Here is a 17,587-nt window from a genome sequence, read left to right as displayed (position 1 = left end):
TTTGTTTTTAAAAATGTCAGAATCAGGCCAGCTCTAAATGCCTTATTCTCACCATTCACTTCAGTATGACTTTCGAATGAGAATAAAAAAGTGCTTTGCTAATTTGTACCAATGGCTAGAAACAGTGGGTTCCGTGCAGCAAATGAGCCATAATAATGATAATATCAAACAGCATCTAGGGTATGATTTCCCTGTGTGGCAATAGTAAACAGAAATAAAGACTGCTATTTGAAAATTGCTGCAGTCCTACCTGAGCGGCCGATGACATTTTGCTATCCGCAATAAATGCCAAAATGGTTCCATATAAAGAAGTTGAACAGCCCAGTAGATGAATCTTACTTCAGCTATGGAAACAGAACAGTGTCCTCCTCTATAGCTAAAGGAAGCAGGGTAGCTTATGAAGTGCAGAGAAAGTTCTGTGTATTCACTGTCTCCATCTTATCCTCCCAGCATCGATTCTTGATACAATTTGCAATGCAACCTTAAAATGGCATTTACCTCTCATAAGCAGTGGTTTTCACATTTTGTTACCACCAGTTCGCTTCGGCCCGTGAGCCCACTTTACAGGCATACCCACATCTTCCACGCATGCGCTTTACTTACACATGCACCTTCCATGCATGCGCCCAGCCTCAAAATTGTGTCTAAATAGGACAGCATAGAGCTGGGGCAGGTGGGCAGGCCCATCCGCGATTTCTGTTACCGATTTGGGCGAACTGGTCTGCACCGGCTGAATACCACCTCTGCTTCTCATTGATATTGGGTCAGCCTTGCAAGTTAAACCATCCAAGAGGGGCATCCAGAAGTACTAGCTCTAACATTATTGTAAGATTATATTCATAGAATCTTGCAAATCTGAAAGTAATCTCCCCCTCCCCACCTTTAGTCTTAAACTAGGGAGAGTCCCTTCTGAGACATCTGCTACACACCCCATTCCTTCTGAAACTCAGCTGCCTCTATCTGACCATTGTCTAGTCTGCGGCTCTCCTTCCTGTCTCTCCAGGTCATTCCCACATACTAATTATACATTGAACGTACTCAGGTAAAGAAAGTAATCTGAGTAACAGCTTCACAGCTCTGGAACTACCCAATATATAGTAGGCTAACCCTGCCCAACCTACTCCTTTCCAAATATATAAAGCTACACAATAGTCAGTATAACGTAGTGATTAAGGCATCAGATTAGAAACTAGAATACAGAGAGTTCTAGTCCCATGGTAGACCCAAAGCCATCTGGGTGACCTTGGCCACCCTTCTCTCAGTCCCACGAAGAAGGCAATGGCAACCATTTCTGAAAACCTTGTCAACACAACTGCATGGATTTGTCCAGGCAGTCTCAGAGAATTAGACACGATTGAACAAAAGAAGAAAAAATAAAGCTACACAATTTTTCACGCATTTAACTTTCCCTAGGTCATGCACAATATTTTTAAGTGCTCCAATACAAATCATATCTTTAAAAAATTATCTTATTGTTAGACATTGAGCAACTAACTTACTGCGATCAATGTAGTCAGTTCTGCGGCATCACTGTTTTGCAAGCTGAAACACAAAAGAAAGGCAGCACTCAGTTGAATTATCCCCAGATGCTAAACAACATCCAATAAGCTATGAGATGTCATATTAAGGACATTCCATAAACAATCAAGACAGTAAATATGCACAATGGAACATGGACATTTTTACAATAAAACATGCAATGTGCAGTCTGATTCCACAGGAATCATGAGAAAATTGCTTCTTTCACTGTCCTGGCTTGGCAGGGTGTTGGTATACTCGCCATACTACGTGTCAACCTGAAGTGATGATTGATTAGAAGCCCACCATTCTAAGGTCAGCATGAAATGTGGCATTGCTGGACAACTGTTAAAAGTCCTTATCTGATAAGGATTGATGCAGTTGCCAAACTTTCTATTTGCCTACCCTGAAACCCCACAGGTAGTCAACTCTGGACACCAAGGGCAAAACAAAGCCATGGTGTGTCTGTGTGAATAGATAGGAGGTGATACTCAACAGCATAGTCATCATAGATACTGATCCCAATCCCACAATTGAGAGAAAAAGAGAATTTCTCTATCCACAAACAGTATTTTATTGAGAGCAAAGAAGAAAGGGGGAAATAATGTAAACCACTTCTAGGTTACTCTTTAGCCCCCACCCAATGAAATCAGGAAAATAAAGTTGTTCTTGGTTGCTCTTAATATATTTTTCTTGATCAGACCAAATGATGAGGCTTTAAAACAGTCGTTTACAAGTAAATGGTAAGATGTGGGAAGAAAATATTTTTATTGTATTTTCAGAGAAAGTAATGTTACTGTGTTATAGTATATTCAAAGGAAAGGAATATAAACTTGGTTTATTTGATTAATGTTTTGTATGTTTGTATGTTTGTATGTATGTATGTATGTATGTATGCATGCATGCATGCATGCATGCTATTTTGACAAATCCTAATAGACTTTGGTTGAGTGAATGATGAAGCTTTAACATTTGTTTATATTTAAGACAAGAAATGTATGAAAATCTTTGAGTGCTGAATCAGAGGTGATAAATTGGTCAAATGGAATGGACTTGTTATGATGAAGGGGTGGAATTATTTCCTTATAGATCTTTTTATTTTCTTTTTATTACTTTTTTTCTTTTTTATAATTTTTTTATCTCTGCACTTTTTTCTTTTTATATTTATATTAGTTTTTTAATCTTTGTATTTGTAAACTTTAAAATAAAATATTTTTAAAAAAGAAAAATTAAATCTTAAGTGACTAGGAAAACTGAGTAAAGATGCATGGTACATTGATAAATGATTGAGTCTGGTCTTACATATTTAACAAAAGAAATGTCTGTAGAAATGGGTGGTTGATACATTTTGGTGTGGAAATAACTATAAATTAATGTCTACAGACTGGGCTTTGGATAAAGTTCTGGATAAAAGTCATCTTGAGTCTATCTAATATAACAATCCAACATCAGATATTTTTATCCCAACATTTATGTAGATTCTTACTAGTTTAGTTGCTCTGTTTCAGACAGTTTGGCTCCTGTTATTATTTGTATCATTTTTCTGGAGTTTACTGAAAGAGATCAATACTAGAAGAGAAAGTAAAGAGAACAACATTTCCTCAACTACTCCAACATACAATAGACTTAGACTCTACAAAGCGTCATGTCCCAAAAAAGCATAGGTCTACAATAAATTTAGAGTTTCAACCTCTGAGTATATTCTATTCTAGGTACCATATTGAAAAAGGACAATTCAAAAAATTATCTCTTGAAGATCATCTTCAAAATTATTCAACAAAGCAACTGAGCAAATTTAATGACATATAATGCTGCTAGTAAGCGACAAAGGATGTTAATTAACTATATATTAATATAGCCTATCAGGAAACAGAAAAAGAATTTTTAAAACCATCTGCTCTGACTGCAATCTTCCCACAGAATTTGAAAACTGCTTCATCTACAATATGAACCTTACTAGAATAAAGAGGAGAGTAGAAGTGCAAGGCAATGCCATTTGACAAGTGTCAATGAAAAGTATTTTTCTTTAACCCATCTCCCAATATGTTATGGTTTATTACATACATATCAATGCTGCACTGACAACACAACAGTACACGATAATATACTTTGAATTATCCACTGCAAGAACAATGTCTGGAAGTTCAGGAAAGTCTTGTGTAAATAAATAACACTTTATTAAGAGGAAAGATTGTAAATACATTATATATCCTGCAACACCCTACCTAGAATGCCTATATTATAGTACATTCATATTGTATTATGCCAATATAGCAATCTCAAAGTAAACACAATTGTGAAATGTGTTTAAAAGTTCATGGCTTAGCACTTTGGCTAAAGATCATGTGTTTTTCTAGATCAAAAGTTTATCATAACTGTTTTTCTCATTTCTAGTTGGGTTAATGGTATCATTATTTTTTTCTATAGAACTCAATGGAAAGACAGTACAGTAGTATAAAAACCTTTCTCTGGAAGCAACCTTGCAGTCAAAGACCTAATATTAAACTGCAATCTATTAACTATAAATGGACTTTAAACCAAGATTATTGCCATAACTATCAGAGTTAGATACTTGGACTTAAAACCATGATGTCCTAGGTTCAGCTCAGCATTTCAAGCTTCCTAGGTAATATTTGCATTTTCCCTTTAACAAACAGTATTTGCCTTTTCCAATTCAATTTTCTCCCAGAATGGCTAATAAACGTATAAATTCACAAGACAAACAGAGAGAAGAAATTTATAACTAAATTAAATTATAGATAAACACCCTACATCTAAGATGCAGTCAGATTAATAAAGAATGTTTCCAGGTACCAAAAATGCATAATCAGTAACCATTAGTAGACAAAACATCCTTTTGAACTTGGTCTGAATGGCATCTCTCCTCCACCTGTGAATTTCAAAAATGAATATGGAAAAAAGAGAACTCTCTATATTGCTTTGGTTGACAAAGTGTATCAGTCATGCGAATTCTTAAGGTTTCTCAACCTAACATCTCCCAGGATTCTCGTAAAGGTCAAAAGCTGGAGGGGATGGATTTTAAAATAAAATAAATGCTAACCAGGATAACCAGGATCAAAAAATCTAATAGAACTGACTGATGGGCTGGTTAGAGAAAGTATATTTAAGCATGAAAATACCTCAAACATCTCTGTTTACATACTATGACTGGCAAAAGGATGATCATGTTATGAATGTCGATTTCACTTTTGTTTATTTTAGAAAGAGAAGAAAACGGCAGTAATGTTTAGCTTAGTTATGTTTGGCGGCAGCATTGCCTTTGGCTTGGATGGCCATGCAGGATGGAATGGCCACAAATGACAAGATCTCCTTCACACTGCATTTTTTTTCTAATTGCGTTCAACTGTTGATTCTGGCGCTCTGTGTGGCATTGCACAGATGCCTGTCTGAGATTGTCAACTCTGCTTTTGCCCATGTTTTGAAATATACCCTTCGTTGCCTTGTATGTGGTTTATGATGTGAACTTTGAGTGATACTAGCTCTACTGTGCACATTCAGTCTGGAGGCTCTTTATATACCTGCATTGTACTCTCCTTTCCGTACCAACTCTGTGGATATATGTGCATGTACATAGGCAGGAGGACTTACCGTAATGGACTGCGTTTCATTCATTTTGAATCATGTCAGCTCCTGCTGAAAGCCAGGTTTTTTTTTATTTTTGTCTAGCAGAAGCCAGCAGTCTCAATTAACTTGTTTTATATTACTGGTATTGTTCTTCCTTTTGATAGAACAGAATGGGGCTTTTTTGTTGTTGCTGCTGCTGTTCACATCTTGCTTTGCTGCTCAAGAGCTGCTTGCTATACACTGTTAATCATGCTCAAGGGCATCTTACAAATAATCCTGTTCCTCAAAGACAACATGTCCATATTTCATATTTTTAAGAAACTGTTCTTCTATGTTTAGAAATTTATCATTTCCTTACATTTTAACATTGTTTCCAAAGCATATTGCACACTGCAAGGTCACGAGTTAAAAATGATTGACAAATGACTATTAACAAGCACCTTCCAAGGCAGAAGTTAAATATATTCCAGCCTCTCACTATAATTAGTAAAAATTGTCATGCTCTCATTATATTCTTAAAATAACTCTCTGTAACAGAAATGAGCACACTGGATAGACTCTGGTTAAAATTTCAAATGGTAAAGATTAAAGCTGCTTGATAGATTTGTATTATACTCGCCATTACATACAAGAAATTAGAACTTCTCAAGTAATTTAACTCATGGTACCTTTCAAGCTGTTGTTGTTGTTATGCTTCATTGCAGCCAAATTCTTAGACTAGATTTGAAATTTTTATTCACGTATTCAGTCCTTCCCAAGGATCTGGGATAGGTAGATGTAGTTTGATAGTGTTAGAGGTATCATCACAGCATGTAAGCTGTTCCAAGTAAAACTGCCTTTTGCAATTGACCAATGGTGATTTTTGTCAATGCCCATGGTGTTTAAATGGTGCTAAAATTGTTTTAAAATTGCACCTAAGGCACCTATTAGGATTGGTACAACTATCTTTACTTCATTTTGTCACATTCTATTTCTATTTGCAGGTTTTATATTATTGTTATTATGATTCATTGTACAGTCAGTTAGATATTTAGATTGGATTTGGCATTTTTATCCACTTATCAAGTCCTTCCCAAAGACCTCAGATGAGCAGATATTCTTGTTTTTATGGTATTAAAAGAATTATTGAGGGATATATTATTATTTTTCAAGAATATAAATGAGATAAAGTAGGCTTTTTCAGTTGCTGAGAAATGAAGCAGGATTTATTAGACCTCACTTGAGGTAATTATTTCATTGAGGACTATTTTGGCATTTAGAATATATAAATGCAATATAATAAATAAATAAATAAATAACACACACACACACACACACGTGTATGTGTGTGTGTGTGTGTGTGTGTGTGTGTGTGTAGTCCAGATGCCAGAAAAAGGAATCAAGTCATATACAAGCATATAATGATGTAAACCTAGAAGAAGAAGAAAGTTTGGAGAGGGTTTATTTGGGGGAAAAAATGAAACAAAACACTAACACTAAATATCAACGGGAAATAAAGAGAGAATACACTGTAAATCTCTCAGTTTTGTCCTCTGACAAAATACTTGGCATGTTTGCCTTTGCTGGTGTGATTGGCAATCATTCCTTGGCTAGAGTCCATTTGTCCTAAAGTGGGATGCTGACAGATTTCTTGGAAAATTACTTTGATGCCTTTATAAAACTCCAAGTGCAAAAGTTCTCTCAATATTAGGCCTACATTTGATTGGCCTTTTATCTTATTATCTCTGGTTATCTCCCCCTTACATTTTGCTCAACAATTCTACTCCACCATTCCATTTAACTCTTAGAAAAGAGCCCTTTAACACTTTCAATGCTTGTGAAAATATTAGCCGGGTGCTCCAAAACGAGAACATTTGTAGAGCAGCAGGTCTGGCGTATAACTGCCATCAAGGCTACAGGGCGTACATGACAGGAAAGCCATCTGTAACCAAGAAAGGGCAGTCTGCTCAGTCAGAAGACTTGAGAGAGAAAGTATATGCCAGTACACAAATTTCTGCAACAGATCTAGTATAGAGGCCGCTGGTTGTAGGCAAGAAACTCAAATCTGTTTTCACGTCCTAATAAAAAAAGGAGAGTAAATCAAAAGCCCAAGCAGATTTGCACGTGTGTGTGTATGTGTATAACAGATGATTCTGGCTTTGTAATTGTGACACAGAGATTTTAATAGCTGTGCTGGTAAAACACACAACAGGAAGGACTTTTAAGCACCACCAACTCCACTTTGCAAAAGCCATTGTGAATGACCACGGCATTTCAGGAATCTCACTCTTCACATGAATTTTTACATTCTCAAATGCAATTAAATTAAAAAACAAGATCTGGGTGTTGATTATCATTGTTAGCATTCTTTAGTACAGATCTAAAATGTTTGATTTTGTTTGTATGGTCATGATGGAAAGAATTTCCAGGCCAAATTGCTTTCAGAGGTATTTCTGGAATAGAGACAAAGTTTACTAGCTTCAGGCTCATTCTGGAAACATAAAATGCATGTTCTGGAGCCCAGATGTTCCTACCCATACACCCATCTCTTACTTCTAGAATGTTTCCCTTGGTACCTCAGAGAGCCTAAACTAAACCTTACAGGTATCTTAGTTTTCACTGCTTCCACTTTTTTCCTTCCCTTTCGGTGCAGCTATTAGATGGCAAGATTATAATATTCAATACTGAATATGAGAATGAATTTAATTGTAAAATAATTTTAAATGGACAATCCATATATGGATCTGAGGAGGATTTCTCACCTCTTTTTTTGATGTTCTGAACCACAAATTGTTGGGTTTCTTCCTCTTGACTTATTCATACTTCCCTCATATATGGCAGAGAGCCAATTTGGTATAGTATTGAAGGCAGCAGGCTAGAAACTAGGAGACCAGAGTTCTAGTTCTATCTCAGGCATAAAGCCAGCTGGGTGATCTTGGGTCAGACACCCTCTCACAGCCAGAGAAGGAGCAGGTAATGGCAAACCATTTCTTAAAAACTTGCCAAGGAACCTGTAGGGACTAGTTGAAGTGGTCACCTGGAGTAGACTAATTCATTTAGTAGCCATTCATTCTTGATGCTCTTTTTGTGTTGTTTTATGCCACATATTTCTAAATTTCCCCATTCCTTCTACGTTCAACTTACATGCATATTTCTCATGATTTACTCAATTCTCACTTGCACATAATTGTTCTTGCAAGAAGATCACACTTCCAGATAAAGAACTATGCCACAGCTACCCATCTTTATCTGTTTGTTTGTACCCCACCTTTATTATTTTTAAAAATAGCTTTATTTTCTAAGAATGCCTCCAGCATTTTCTTTTAAATAAGGCTGATGATAGAGGCTGATATTTTTCTTTGCAACCTGAAAGCTCCTCATGTAATTGCTTTGTTTAAAAAAAAAATTAAAACATCAGATACAACATGGTGTCTGGGAACACCACAGAAAGGTTAATCTGACAGCCACTTGGGAAGTTTTTGAGAAGAAACTTTGATTATATATTGTTAAGTAAATAAAAACAATATGGTAATATGATCTGGCTTAGCAAAAATAGCTTCGTGTACACATATAGGAGCCCTGGTGGTGCAGTGGTTGAAGTGCAGTATTGCAGCCAACTCTGCCCACAGTCTGGAGTTTGATCTTAATGGGGCTCAAGATTGACTCAGACTTCCATCCTTCTGAGGCTGGTAAAATGAGGACCCAGATTGTTGGGATAATATGCAAATAATGCTCCAACATTGTAAACTACCCAGAGAGTGCTGTAAAGTACTATGGGGCAGTATGTAAGCCTAAAATCTATGCTTTATATTCTTGTGTCATCAGATCTCCTTGTGTCAGTCACTAAGCAGCTTTCTTCCTTAAGGCAACCATTACTAAATTCCTATCCATCCCTGACCATTGGCACTTAAATATAAAGGTTGTATGCTAGTTTGGAATCATTCTGGACCAGTAGAGCCTTATGATATTGGTGGGTTCTGAGAAACAAATCAAACAAATTTTCAGCGCCGTTGATTTATAGAGTAGCGTATTTTTTGTAGTGCTTGCAGTACCACAGCGATTGTGGGTGGTCTATTATTCCCCATTGATGTGAACTATAGTTTCACCCTGCCTCCCACCTCCTGGAGTTCCCACCACTGAGCTTCAGTGTTCTGCTTATTTAGAACTCATCTCTTTCCCTGCCTCTCTCCAGCCATCACATTTACAAAGGTGCCTAGCTGCAAAAATATTGATGTGCTATTTTTCATTATCACAGCTTGTGGGTCCTTACAGCCACTTGAGAAAAGGTAGCTTGGTGATTTGTATCTCCTGTTCTTAGAAATCACACATCATTTTTTGCAAGTGACCAGACAAACACTAAGAGCATAAATAAAAACATAAGGTAGATTCGGAGAGGATTGTTACCTTCCCCCCCCTTTCTATTTGGGGTGAGTGGGCTCTAAAGGATTTGTGTTATTCCAAGATCCACAGAGAGACCAGTAATTGGTTCATGGTATTCTCTACACATTCTCTTTATTTCAAGGTTGGCAGAATTGAAGATGATAATGGCTCAGCTTCAAACTGTTTTGAACAGATCGGGGAGTGGAAATCGTAGCATTGAAATAACCAAGAACAAAAGCCGTTTCCTGCTTTCCAAATTTTGCTCTTAGCAGTACCTTGCTTTTTGTAGTGTGACTGAAATCATCACACACACATGCTACATGGGAAGCAGAAACAACTGGGTAAACAAAACCCTCTCTTTACTAACAAGAATAGAATAGAATAGAATAGGCTGTTGGTGTACTTGCAACAACAAGTGATGAATCATGATCATAATCATAAAATATAATCATCATAAATAATAAGACACAACATTCAGTGACAGTCATAGGATACTAAATAAAAGCAATCAACATAAATCATAATAGGATGCATATATGAGTATATATTAACATCTATTAGTATTAGGAATTGAATAGGAAGAGGTAATGTAAATGGGTTATTATTATTTCAGGGGAAAAAGAACAAATTTAATCATCCATATACAATATTTCTGCTCAGAATTGTATTTGTATAGTCACAGTTATCTGTTAAGCAAAACTCTGCTAATTTTTTTATCAATGATAAATGATAAACCTTTCTGAGTAAATTTATGCTGCACTTTTATGATTCTTTCAGTGGCCTGCTTTGTTGTGCTAATTTTAAACCATTATATTAGAAGGACATCATTTTTTAAAACATTAAATCGATTCTTTCGAGCCTGATATCTTCTTAGATGCACCAAATACATATACAAATAAAATACATTTATCTAGATTAATAACTAAGATATATAAATGTTAATATAAGCCCATATAGATCCTTCTTAAATCAAAGTAAACAATGATGTCTAGAACGTTATTCTACCTTATACACTGTATTTGTGTAATACAGTTGTCCTCAACTTAAAATCACAATTGGGACTAGAATTTCTGTTGCCAAGCAAGCCAGTTGTTAAGTGAGTCACCCAATTTTATAACCTTTTTCCATGGTTGTTAAGTGAAGCATATAGTCATTAAATGAATCCAGCTTTCCTCATGTACTTTTCTTGTCAGAAGCTGACTGGGAAGCTTCCAAATGACAATCAAATAATCCTAGGCTGGGGTGCTGTAGCCATCATAAATACATGACAGTGGCCAAGAGAAAGAATTTTGAATATGTCACTGTGGTGGTATTACAATAGTCGTAAGTGCAAGGACCAGTTGTATGTCCCTTTTTTCAGTGCTGTTCTAACTTTGGATTGTTGCTAAACAGTTACAAGTCAAGGACTCTCTGTACTTTGTTTTTTTTCCCTTATATGTATTGTTCTCATTCGTTCTTCCTTTCTTTTGTTTGGGTGAAATTTACACTCTCTCTTCTAAAAAGCAGTTTGCTCATGGGCGCACTGCACGCACATGCACAGTGCAAAAAAGAATTGTTCTGCGCATGCACAGAAGCAAGAACCAGGCGCTGCCTGGAAAACCAGTTTGGGAGCATGTCAGGCCTGGGTCACTGCCTGTTCCAGCCACCTAGGCTGCCAAACCACTATTGGTTTGGCCGAACCAGTCCAAACCAGTAGGAACTCACCACTGCCAGGGACCCTAAACATTGTATGGTTTCCAGAATTCCCCACCCAATTCTAGCCACCTGGGATCAGTTTTCAGACAACCGAACCAGCATCATTTAGAAGCCTAAAAGAGAGACGTAGCAAAGGATAGAATAGGAAATAACAGTGTGGGATAATGGATAAAGTACTGGAGTGGTGCAGTGGCCTAGAGGTGGAGCTCTCGCCTCACAATCAGGAGACTGTGAGTTTGATCCTAGGTAGAGGCAGATATTTCTCTCTCTGGGCATAATGAGAATATATCTGCTGAATAAAGCGCTGCATTGGCGACAGGAAGGGCATCTGGCAAGTAAACACTTAGCTCCATTCAGTTGTCCAGACTCCACCCCACGAGGGATTAAAAGAAAATGATAATAGTTAAGGTACTGGACCAAAGAACTCACTTGGTAATTTTGTGCCAATCACACAGTGGCAGATACAAAGATAAAACCAGAAGGGGTGCAGACTTCTATATAAAGAAAGGCATTTCTCAATTTATAAACAGCTCATTTAATGACCATTTGAAGTTACAACGGCACTGAAGAAAGTGACTTATAATCATTTTTCACAACAGTGTTGGAACATTCCCATGGTCACATGATCAAAATTCAGACGCTTGGCAACGGATTCATATTTATGACAATTATAGTGTACTGGGTGATGTGATCACCTTTTGTGACCTTTTGACAAGCAAAGTCAATGGGGAAGCCAGATTCACTTAACAACCACATTTCACATTTCACATTTTATTGAGATTTATAGGCCGCCCTTCTCCCTGAGGGGACTCAGGGCGGCTTACAATCACAAGGGGAGGGGGTGCAACCAAGAGACAAACAATAGTGAACAAAATAAAATGGTAAACCACAACATGCATTCAACAGTCAGCACTCGGGCGGGTAAATTGGAAACCTATCCCCAGGCCTGCTGGGAGAGCCAGGTCTTGAGGGCTGTGCGGAAGGTCTGGATGGTGGTGAGGGTACGAATCTCAACGGGGAGCTCGTTCCACAGGGTCGGAGCTGCAACAGAAAAGGCTCTCCTCCGCGTAGTCGCCACTGACTGGCGGATGGAATTCGGAGGAGGCCCAGCCTGTGCGATCTAATCGGTCGGAGGGAGGTGATCGGCAGAAGGCGGTCTCTCAAATATCCAGATCCACTACCATGGAGTGCTTTAAAGGTGGTCATCAATACCCTGAAGCGCACCCGGAGACCGACAGGTAGCCAGTGCAGCTCGCGGAGGATGGGTGTAATGTGGGCGAATCGCGGTGCGCCCACTATCACTCGTGCGGTTGCATTCTGGACTAACTGCAGTCGCCGGATGCTCTTCAAGGGCAACCCCATGTAGAGCCCATTGCAGTATTCCAGCCTAGAGATCACAAGGGCTCAAGTGACTGTTGCGAGAGCCTCCCGGTTCAGGTAGGGCCGTAACTGGCGGACCAGGCGAACCTGGGCAAATGCCCCCCTGGTCACAGCCGACAGCTGATGGTCGAAAGTCAGCTGTGAATCCAGGAGGACTCCTAAGTTACGGACCCTGTCTGAGGGGTATAAAATTTGACCCCCCAGCCTGAGTGTTGGAATGTCAGCCAAATTATTGGGAGGGAAGCACAACAGCCACTCGGTCTTGTCCGGGTTGAGTACCAGTTTGTTAGCGCTCATCCAGTTCTTAACGGCCTCAAGACCCTGGCTCATCACGTCCACCGCTTCATTGAGTTGGCACGGGGCGGACAGATACAATTGTGTATCGTCCGCATATTGGTGTCACTAACTTAACAACTGCATTTATTCGCTTCACCACGGTAGCAGGAAAGATGGTAAAATGGGGCAAAACTCACTTTACAAATGTCTCACTTAGCAACAGAAATTTTGGGCTCAATTGTGATCATAAGTCTACGACTACCTTCAGTTCTCCTCCCTCCCATGCAGTTCTCCAAATTCATAGTCAAAGGTGGGTTGCTCCCGGTTCGGCCGAACCGGTAGTGGAATTCAGGTCTGGGTCGCAGAACCGGCAGCGACCCAAGCCTGCCATGCCCCCGAACCCATTCCCTCGCCACCACTGGGCCGCCGCCATTTTGGTTTTTAGTGACTGGGTATGCACAAAATTCACTGAAAATTGTTCTGTGCATGCGTGAAGAACATTTACAATGGGGCTTGCAAACCGGTAGTAAAATTGGCAGTAACCCACCCCTGCATAGAGTATGTAAGAATCAGATACCAGCTTACCGGACCTAGGATAATACTAATATACCAGAAATAAAGCATTTAATTTTAAAAAAATCATAATTCTCTTAACATCTGGAAAGGCCCACTTGATGTCATTATTTGAAATTGCTCAATACCAAACAAGTCTTTTAATTCTGACATATTTATAGCATCAGTTCATAAAAGAATAATCTTTTACATTCAGTACAAGTAAATATGCCTGAATTGTCCATATGGTTCTTGCTTTTAATGATACTGTATTTATATTTTAGAAAAGATTGCAAGTCCTTTAAACATTATCTTCTATGGAAATCTTAAAATATCAGTTTCAAGTCTAGAGATTCATAAAGACTGTAGGAAAAAAAGTATATAATATCCTGCTCTGGAAATATGATACAATACCTTTGCTGAAACTAAGCATATTTGAGTGGCACAATCTTCAACAATACCTTCTATTCATGGCACTGAAGAGAAAACATGCAAGAAATACATCTGCTTTTGAAAGTGAGCTTAATGGCATTTTTACATTTTCTTACGTGTCTTAAGGGAAACTGGTATTTTTTTATTTCACTGAAAATTCACTTTTAAACCACATCTCACACCACATGAAGAAACCATAGATGGTTTCTCTTACCTTACAAACCTAATTCATAGAATCATAGGGCTGGAAGAGAGACCTTGGAGATCTTCTAGTCCAGCGGTGACTACCCTTTTTGCCATCGCGTGCCAAAAGTGTGGGGAGCGCAGGGGAGTTGTGCGCGGGCATGCCCACGCCCATAATTCTATGCACGCAACCCCCACACATACATGCACGACCCCTGCCCTCCCCTGCTTTTGCCACACGATTGGACCCATTTTTCGCCCTCCCTTGACTCCAGAGGCTTTCTAGAAAACTGGGGAGGGCGAAAACAGCCTCCCCTGCCCCCTGGAGGCTTCAGGAGGCTTCCCTGAAGCCTCCGGAGGGCAAAAAATGGTCCAACAGTCCTGAGCAGACTTCCGGTTTGCGCATTGGATTGTTTTTCGCCCTCCAGAGGAAGCCTCCAGAAGGTGAAAAATGGCCGAAAATGAAGGCTGAAGTCAGCTGGCCAGCACGCATGCACACTGGAGTTGACAGGGCAATGCCTCACATGGCCTAACAAATGGCTCCACGTGCCACCTGTAGCACGTGTGGCATAGGTTCGCCATCACGGTTCTAGTCCAAGCCCCTGCCCAAGGCAGGAATCCTTATACCATCCCAGATAAATTACAATTACTTTAATCTGTCATTGAGTATACTATCAAATAGCTCAGTTATCCTTACCTGGACTCCGCATCTCACAACCCATCCTTACATCGACTAGCATTGTTCACAGGTAAGTCTCCAAAATCATCAATTCTAAATCTATTCTTTCCATATTTAAAACCTCTAGTTGGCCAGTTTTACACCATTTATTGCAACGTGCTTCCCTCTCCCCTTTCTGCCAGCCACTAAGCATGCCTGTAAAAAGACCGTTGAAGTTTACCCTAGGGACAAAGAAGGAAAAAGTTGACTGTGCATTTGATTCAGTATTATTAATTCAGTAAACCATCTGCAGGCACCATTCACATCATGGGAACACGGGTAGACATCAGGACTTCACTCCACAAACTGAATCGGCCCAATCTCTCAAAAAGTTAGCAGAAGACCCAGGGTTATTGAGTGTTCAGTTTCAAAGTAGGAAAGAAGCATTTGAAGCCCATTTGCCAACAAGCAATAGCACTTAGACTTATATACCACTTCACAGTGCTTTACAGCGCTCTCTGAGAGGTTTAAAGAGTCGCAATATTGCCCCCAACAATCTGGGTCCTCATTTTATCAACCTTGGAAAGATGGAAGGCTGAGTCAACCTTGAGTCAGTCAGGATCGAACTCCTGGCAGTCAGCAGAATTATCCTGCAATATGGCATTCTAACCACTGCGCTGCCAGGACTCTCATCAAACCACCGGAGCGGTTAGAGGTGGAAATGAAACAGCAAATCCTACAACAATTTGCCTCAATGATATGGGAATTGCTTCATGGAAAGGGGGCATTCCACAGCAAAAGGGGTACCTTTACCTTTAAAGGCAAAAATCAGGGGGATGGGCAATTATCCCAGGCAAAAGCAGTCACACATCATACAAGTACCATGTTATGCCAAGTGGCTTCAAATTCTATTAAAAGGACAGCATATTTTCTGATAAATTTGCATCTTTTCGCAAGTACAAAGATAGACCGTTAAGATTGATGGGGGCATATAAGTAGTCCTTATTTAAGAATTGCCTCATTTAGCAATTGTTCTCAAAACAGTAATGAAAAAAGTAACTTTGATCCCAATCCTCACATTTACACCCTTTGTGTGTCTGTAATTAAAGGAAAGCTGAAATAAGATCAAAAGCACAATTGCAGTTTTATTTAGCGAGCACTTCGTTGTGAGTCCCAATTGTAATCCCTAAATGAGGGCTACCTATGTTTGTTTATTGAATGCAACAACTTCCCTTTCAGACAAATCATGTGAATAAGGTTAATATAACAAAGCAATAATTAATTCAAAACCCACATAATGAAATAATCTTATTTTTTTTGTTGACCACTTTTAAATAATATAAAATAATGTGGAAAAAGGCAGATGCTACCTTCTTAATATCAGATACACCATTTTAAGCACTGAGTCTGCTGACATATTAAGACTTATTGAAAAGATTAACCATAAACCAAATATATAATCAATTCGGGCAGATTTTTAAAATTATTATTAAACTTGATCAAGTTTAATGAAATCATATCTTTACTAATGAGATCCTGCCAAACATTGCCATCTATTATACAGAGCTTGGTAGTGATATAAGAGTTTGTGTCACTGTGGCTTAAATATAGTTAAGATAAAAAGACTAATACAGCATGAGCTTTTAAATTAGTAAAGGAATTATAGGTTTATATCATACATCTTAGTAAGACTAACTGTGAAATAGCACACAGACTATAGTTTTAATCAGTGGTGGGTTCCTACCAGTTCAGTTCAGCTGAGCTGGTAGTGGTTTGGCGGCCTGGGCCACTGGAACCGGCAGCAACCCAGGCCTACCATGCCCCCAAACTGGTTCTCCAGGCAGCATATACACCGCCATCTTGTTTTTTGCTTCTGTGCATGCACAGAGCAATTTTTATTGCACTCTGCATGCGTGCACAGCAAACCGGTAGTAGCGACTGCCAGAACCCACCCCTGGTTTTAATGGTTCCAGATTAGTGGGAGAGAAATTCATTGTAAAGGATTTTGTGAAACCTGCTTTCCGAGTCTGCAGCTTGACCTGTTTTGCTTAAAATACCCTTTCATTTGTTTATTTTTACATAATCTACTATTGACATCAAACATCAATTTAAAACTTGAATAGGATTTTTTTCTTTATTTTAGATACAATTTGGTGAATCAGCATGTTGTGTGGAATCATCAGTGAACTGGTGAAGAAGACTCTCTCTAAACTCTATTCTTCCATAGAGCCAGTTTGGTGCAATGGTAAAGATACAGGCCCAGAAACCAGGAGACGGTAAGTTCTAGTCTTACTTTTAGCACAAAAGCCAGCTGACTGACACTGGGCCAGTCACTCTCTCTGAGACCAACCCACCTCACAGGGTTGTTGTTGTGAAGAAAATAAGAAGAGGGAGGAGTATTGGGTATGTCTGCCATCTTGAATACTTATAAAATAATAAAGGCAGGATAAAATCTAATAAATAAATAAATACATTACATAAAATGGAGACAAATCGCAACCCTAAGGAACACCATAGCCCATTTGCTACCCACACATGGAACAAGCCTTTCCTAGTACGTCCTTCGGAAGTCATACATTCAAGTAGCATTTGAGCCATAAGAAAGCAATGTTTCTAAATTCCATCCAAGGTAAATAGTTCAAAAGAAAACTATGGTTATTAGAGCTAAAAGCTACTTAACAGTTCCAGACCTAAGATCAGGGGTGGGTTCTGGCTGCTACTGCCAGTTTGCTCAGGGATGTGCTGCACATGCGCTTGATGCACACATGCACAGTACTAAAAAATGTTTCTGCGCATGCGCAAAAGCAAAAAACACCGGTTTGGGGGCATGGCAGGCCAAGTTACTACCTACTCGGCCGAACCCAGTGGTGGGTTCCGGATCCCGTTGCAACCAGTATGGTTGCAATGGGGCCCAGCGTCCTCCATATGAACGCGTGTAGCAACCTTCCA

General features: G+C 39.0%; 1 protein-coding gene across 1 annotated transcript in view; it reads right to left on the bottom strand.

Annotated features, from left to right (window-relative positions):
* The window catches only part of BAZ2B (bromodomain adjacent to zinc finger domain 2B), a 244,363-nt gene that overhangs the window by 183,911 nt on the left and 42,865 nt on the right, over nt 1-17,587 (bottom strand). Inside the window, exon 2 of the mRNA XM_087710070.1 lies at nt 1,500-1,542. The gene's annotated coding sequence lies outside the window, so the exon portion shown is untranslated. The remainder of the gene's footprint in view (nt 1-1,499; nt 1,543-17,587) is intronic.

The sequence above is a fragment of the Thamnophis sirtalis genome, unplaced genomic scaffold (assembly GCF_051295495.1).
Source record: "Thamnophis sirtalis isolate CommonGarterSnake01/CBP01778 unplaced genomic scaffold, rThaSir2_p1.2 scaffold_1, whole genome shotgun sequence".
Lineage (NCBI taxonomy): Eukaryota > Metazoa > Chordata > Lepidosauria > Squamata > Natricidae > Thamnophis > Thamnophis sirtalis.
The sequence above is the reverse complement of the archived record's forward strand: the minus strand, read 5'-3'. Positions and strand labels throughout refer to the sequence as shown.